At 41.8% G+C, this 5,985-nt stretch overlaps 1 long non-coding RNA gene across 1 annotated transcript; it reads left to right on the top strand.

Annotated features, from left to right (window-relative positions):
* Positions 1-574: 574 nt before the first annotated feature.
* Positions 575-3,873, top strand: LOC308663263. Its single transcript, XR_014025338.1, has 3 exons — positions 575-931; positions 2,162-2,389; positions 3,706-3,873. It is a non-coding gene; the product is annotated as an uncharacterized lncRNA (long non-coding RNA).
* The last annotated feature ends 2,112 nt before the right edge of the window (positions 3,874-5,985 follow it).

Below are 5,985 nucleotides of genomic sequence, written 5' to 3' on the forward strand. Positions count from 1 at the left end.
CAAGCTTATCCCAACTAGAGAGATTTTTTTTGGTCTGGAAGGAGTATAAATCCTGCCATTCCCCACCATCCACTCAGAGCTAAAGAAAAAACAGAAGTCCAGTTGCCTCAGACACACAACTGAATGGGTAGTATTATCAGTCCCGTCATTTGCAGCTTTTATGAAGGGTAAATAATAGGGTAATAACTTCAAACGCTAATACGTTCCAATTGAAAAACCTTGTAACAACCGTTCTCCGCTAGACCAGTTGAAGTTTCACAAAAACGATTCTTAAACGCTCTATAAAACCAAACACGAAGCAGCATTAGCTTTTTCTATTCTTAGACCAAATCATCAGGGGAAAGCGCGAACGCAGTCCCCCACTACCACAAATTATGCAGTCGAGTTTCCCGCATTTGGGGAAATCGCAGGGGTCAGCACACCCGGAGTGCAATGGATGAGCCTCACCCTGGGAAAACCTCCTTCATGATCAAGGTATCTCCCCTGCCAGGTAAGTATGCTTTGCTTCGCGCCGGGACGCGCTCCCACGATCGCTTCACTCACTTCAGGTCACAGTGGACCATGCTACGTCCTCCAGTCCTCCCGACCACGCTTTGTACACACGTTAACTTGCTGAGGAGGCCGTGGGGGACACGCGTAACACTCGCGACCCTCCGTGCGCCGCGCTTACCGCTTCCCCATAATGCCCGGCGCCGGCGCCTTATCTGCATACGGCCCGCGGAGCTCCTCCTTTCTCTCGACCCTTCGCCGCGTGGACGCGGCGGGCTGGGCGGTGCCTCGCTCGCCCGGCTTTCTGCGGAGGCGTTACCGGAGATGCTGCTATGCGCAAGCGCAGCCTCGGAGTTTTCAATGTTTCGCGGGCTCCTTGCTGATTTTTCCCCGAGGCTTCGCTCGTTTTAACGGTGCCCCCCTTCCTGCCTCGGCTAACCGGGTACGTGCCCTGTACGGCTGAAGTGTTCCCCAGTTAAGGCGAGGAAAAACCTCCTTGGAGCCGGTGTGATGGGTGGACGTGCCAGGCCTCGGAGGAAAGCAGTTGGAGAAGTTATGCCATCTCCCCCTGGGAAGGAGTGGAATTGAAGGCTCCAGAAGACCCTGCTCTCGTCCTGAAATAAAGCATTTTCACTTTTCAGCAGATGTACCTTCCGGTGTTCCCCAAAATATGGCTTGTGCCTGTGCGTTTCAAATTCTGGCCTATGGAATATGCAAGGATGGGTACTAACTCCCTTGTTTTGTGAGATTGCTTTATTCCCACCTTGTAGGTTGCCTGCAACTCCTCACAGAAGAGCTGGGGGGGGGCAGGGCTTGTGTATTTGAATCCTTGGGAATTTCTCCCACTTTTCTTAGTCAAGCATGGGCAGCAGGAGGTGGGGTGAAACTGGCTTGCCGCCTCTTTGCTAACCTGGGAGGAATTCCAGTCAGTTGGGGTACTTATTTATTTATTTAGACATCTGCTCCAAAGAGATGTATTGGCTGCTGTTGAAAGCAGTCAATAGGAGCTGAGGCGTTCCCAAGCCTTGCACGTCATTTCATTTATTTAATGGATTTCTAAGGCTGCCCACTCGTCAAATATTCTGGGTGACTTAAAGGGTTCAGCCTATCACAAAATCAACTTTTAAAACAGTAACTGCTGGAAAGAATAAATCAGATGTGTGGCGCTGTTACTGGTGCAACAGGAACCACACATAAAAGTCGCTCGGAACCTGCTTGAGAAGTAGTTCATTTTCTTCTTGAAAGCCAGAAAGGTTGGGCATTCATTGTGATGGTGGATACCTGTTCCATCAACAGCCAAGATACCAGCAAAGTGTTATAAATCACTAAAGTGCTACAAATGTGTTGAGACAAAACAAAACATGCTACTAATTTAATTATATTTATCAAGCCAGGTTAGGTATATTACTGTAGGTAAATTTATCATGAAGTAGGTGGCCTCAGCTATGGCTCAGTGTGAGACAAAGTGTATATTAAGAAAATGTTCTTAAAGAACAGTGGAAATGCAGGGAAGTGGCTACAAGAAGTTAAATTTTATCCTAGACTAATTTCTTGAATAGTGAAAATATTTATCTCAGTAATGCTTATCAGGTATCGATCTGTTGACAAATGAAAGTGGAGCTTGAAGTTTGTATAAAACATTTGAAAGCACAGGGCTGACATTCTATTTCAGGGGTTCCAACCCCGGTCCATGGACCGGCACCGGGCCGCCACACATGCCGGTGTGGAGAGGAAAATGCCCCTCCCTTGGGAATTATTCCAGCCGGGATGCAACGATCAGCGCTTTGAAGAAATAATTGAATTGAAGCAGAGCTGCCGGAAAGAAGTCTTTAATGGCAAGAAAACACGATGAGTGACATTGAGCAAAGTTTCCTGGCTAGCTAGAAAGAGTGGTCTCCAAGTGTGTATTTTTATTCTTTTCCTTGGTTTTCAAAACTCTCATTTCTGATTCGTGGAGTTTCTGGGTTTTCAAACTGTCATTTCTGATTCACGGAGCAGTGTCTATTGATGGGCTTATTTCTTTATTTGATCTTGCTCAGGAGAAGGTTAATCTCTGCCTCAGGAAAGAATCTGATCTGTTTCATTATTATTTTTATGTATTTTCTGTGTCCCTGTTCTAATCTTGTTAATTTAAATTGCTGACAGCCAGCCTCGCATACCTGAGGTTAAACTTAAATGTTTGTTTAGGCTGATACTTTATAGCTTACAGTTAGGCGGTTTTTGTCTGCCTATGGCCGTTTTAGCTGGATCAAATTGCTTTTCCTTGCATTGGGGTTTTTCTGTATTGGCTAATGTATTTCTTGTTTGATTAAATTATATCTTTTATTGGAATGAAGGGGGTGTGTCTCATCAGCCAGAAACCGGTCCACGCAAACAAACAAAGCCCCATCCGTGGGATGCAGGCAGTACATGAAACCACGCCCCCTCTGGTCCGCAGAAAAACCTCTCTCCACAGAACCGGTCCCTGGTGCTCAAAAGGTTGGGGACCTCTGTTCTATTTGTCCTAGAAAGGATAATAAATGTAAGGAATGGTGGAACATTTTTTTTCTGGCAGCGGAAGAATGGAAATTCCTCTTGATATAGCTAATATATTAGGGAATAGGATATAGCACCATATAGTAAAATTTGACAAGTCAAAATTTAATACGATTCAGAGGCAGAAGCATGTCTCCTAGATTATTATTATTATTTCTTTTTTTGCAATAGTTTAATTAATTGAAGTATGAACAAAACAAACAGCAGATACAATTTTTTAGTGCAGTGTCCCAAGCGATCAGGAAAGAATACAAGAATAACAAAATTTAAATACAGTTGTGCACTTTATTCTTAAGCCGTGTAGACAATGGAGTATCAGGCCCGATTTTTTTTTAATACTGGTTTAATGTCCCACGTTCCATGAAATCGTAATTTGAAAAGGAACAAATACTGTATTACAACTGGCTTGATTTCTGTGGGTATATTTTCTTTGCTTACTCCCCATAGGAATTAGATATGCAGGTCCTTTAGAAGCCAAAGCAATTAACTTTTCATTGTCACATTTTCACAAAGCTCAAGTCGATCTTTGCATTGATTTTTCATATGTATTTTTAAAACTTAATGCGCATTTGAATATTGTTTCCTACACAACAGTACATAAGTACATTGGTGCTTGTTGTAGACAGGAATTCTGTAATTGGACAAGAAGATGTAAAGTGCTTTCCTTTTACGTTTTTCTAGGGACAAGCTGAAATGTCGTTGGTGAAAAATCTAAAATCCTCCCAGCTGGACATAGGCCAACTTGATTGGTGGCAACCTATACAGATAGTCCTCGATTTACAACAGTTCATTTAGTGACCAAAGTTACAACAGCATTGAAAAAACCGTTGCAGCATCACCATGGTCACATGATCAAAATTTGAATGCTTGGCAACTGACTCATTTATGACTGTTGCAGTGTCCCAGGGTCATGCGATCAATGGGGAAGCCAGATTCACTTAACAACCATGTTACTAACTTAATAATCCCAGTGATTCGCTTAACCTGTGGCAAGAAAAGTTGAAAAATGGGGCAAAATTCACTTAACAAATGTTTCACTTAGCAACAAATTTTGAGCTTAGTTGTGGTCGTAAATCGAGGATACCTGTAATTATGTCTTTTATATTACAGGATGTGTCAATTATGCCAAAGCATCTTTTGCTGTGTAGTATCAGTTACTCGATTTGCTCTGGCTTATTTATGCATTGGTGCTTGAATAAGATCTAGTGTTCTGAAACTATTGCCTGCCTAAATTAGGATTTCTCCCAATCCTCTCCTGCTTACTATATTTAAATTATGAATTAATTTCCAGTTTGCTGGGCTACTAGTTTGCTTCAAAATTGTGTTCTCTTTAATGCCTGGACTGTCTTGTCACGAAGCTATCTTACTTTCTATGTAAAAGAATTCAGGTCTTTCCCCATTTGCACCTAACAATGGCACAAATTAGCAATTCCTGGCAGGTGCCTGCTCCATTTATGGGTTCGCTCTGCCATTCTTTATGCAGTCAGGTCTCCAATAGTCACAAATGTTGGATAATGAAATGGTTCAGATTTCATAGAGGAGACAGAAATAACAAGAACAGGCTGCTCAAAAATTTGATTCAGAGTTTTGATTAGAAGTTGCTTCTTTCTGAAGGAAATCAGTTTGAATAACATGCCTCCAATTAATCTGGGGTTTAGCTAAGTGATAACCTGTGGTGCGAATGAGATAGAATTAAATCTCTCTTAATTATATCAGTGTTAAAATATTTATTTATTTATTTGGGTTTATTGTGATGCTCTTCCAAAGGTAGCTTTACAGAATGTGAAACAGACTTTGCGTCACATCTTCTTGCTTAGTCTGGTGACAGGCAACAGATAGATTGGCAATGCAGACAACAAATTTCTTGTGAGCAGCCAAGTTTTCTGTTAGCTCAAGGATGAGCAGAAGCATCTCAACTCAGTGAGAAAGTTGTTGGATCCCTTTGGCATGTTTGTTCTGATTCAATTTGGAAATTTGAATCAAACTGGTATGATTTGACAAATTGAATACCCAAAGCAGATTTGACTTTTTGAACCAAATGGAATTTACACTATCTTAATATGTACCAAATGGAAATTGTCTTCTCTTTGTATGCTGCCAATATTAGAAGACTGTGCATTGTTATGGAATACTGTAGTTGATTGTCATTAATTTCAGAAAATAAATCCCATAACCACTACCATGCCTGTTTTATACAGAACAACAAATATATTTCAAATCTTTTTATTCTTTTTATATAATGAATGCTTACCTAACATATATTCTTACAAAGTTTTACTAGATTTAAAAAAGTACATGAAGAATATTTAATTTAATTTAATTTATTAATATTTCTATACCGCCCTTCTCCCGAAGGACTCAGGGCGGTGTACAGGGCAAGAATACTAATAATATTGTACTTGCATTCTTGTGATCTTAGTCTCCAATTCTCAGATGACTGCAGGTATAGTCAAGAATTCTTCACTGAGTTCCACAGAAATACAATGTTAATGTACAATTCAGTAAGAAGCTTTTAAATATAACACAAATTATTTCATTAAAAAACTATCAGTTTCCTTGTGTGCATAAAAAACATTCCTCCAGGTAAGTACTGCAGAACTATAGGTTTTAACAATAATCTTGCAGGTGGATCTAGGACAACTCGCCAACACCAGCTTCGCATGGGCAGCTCACCACTGCCAACTCACTGCTGCCAAGTTGCCACAGGACAACTCCACACTGCCAACTTGCCATGGGGATAACTTGCTATGGACAGCAGGAGGGAGAGCTGGGAGGGTGGGCGAGCAAGTGGGTGGGCAGAGTGCAGAGGGGCGACTGGGATTTTCTCATTTTCACGATCCCCATCACTGCTACCTCCAAGCTCTGGGCCAAACAGGAAGTGGTGGCAAGAAGTGGGTGGGGCATCCCATTTTCACACATCCCACAGCTGCCGCCATCCCCCAGCCTCTTTGGCCCAGAGCT

This window comes from Vipera berus (assembly GCF_964194415.1).
Source record: "Vipera berus genome assembly, chromosome: 1".
NCBI classification, from domain to species: domain Eukaryota; kingdom Metazoa; phylum Chordata; class Lepidosauria; order Squamata; family Viperidae; genus Vipera; species Vipera berus.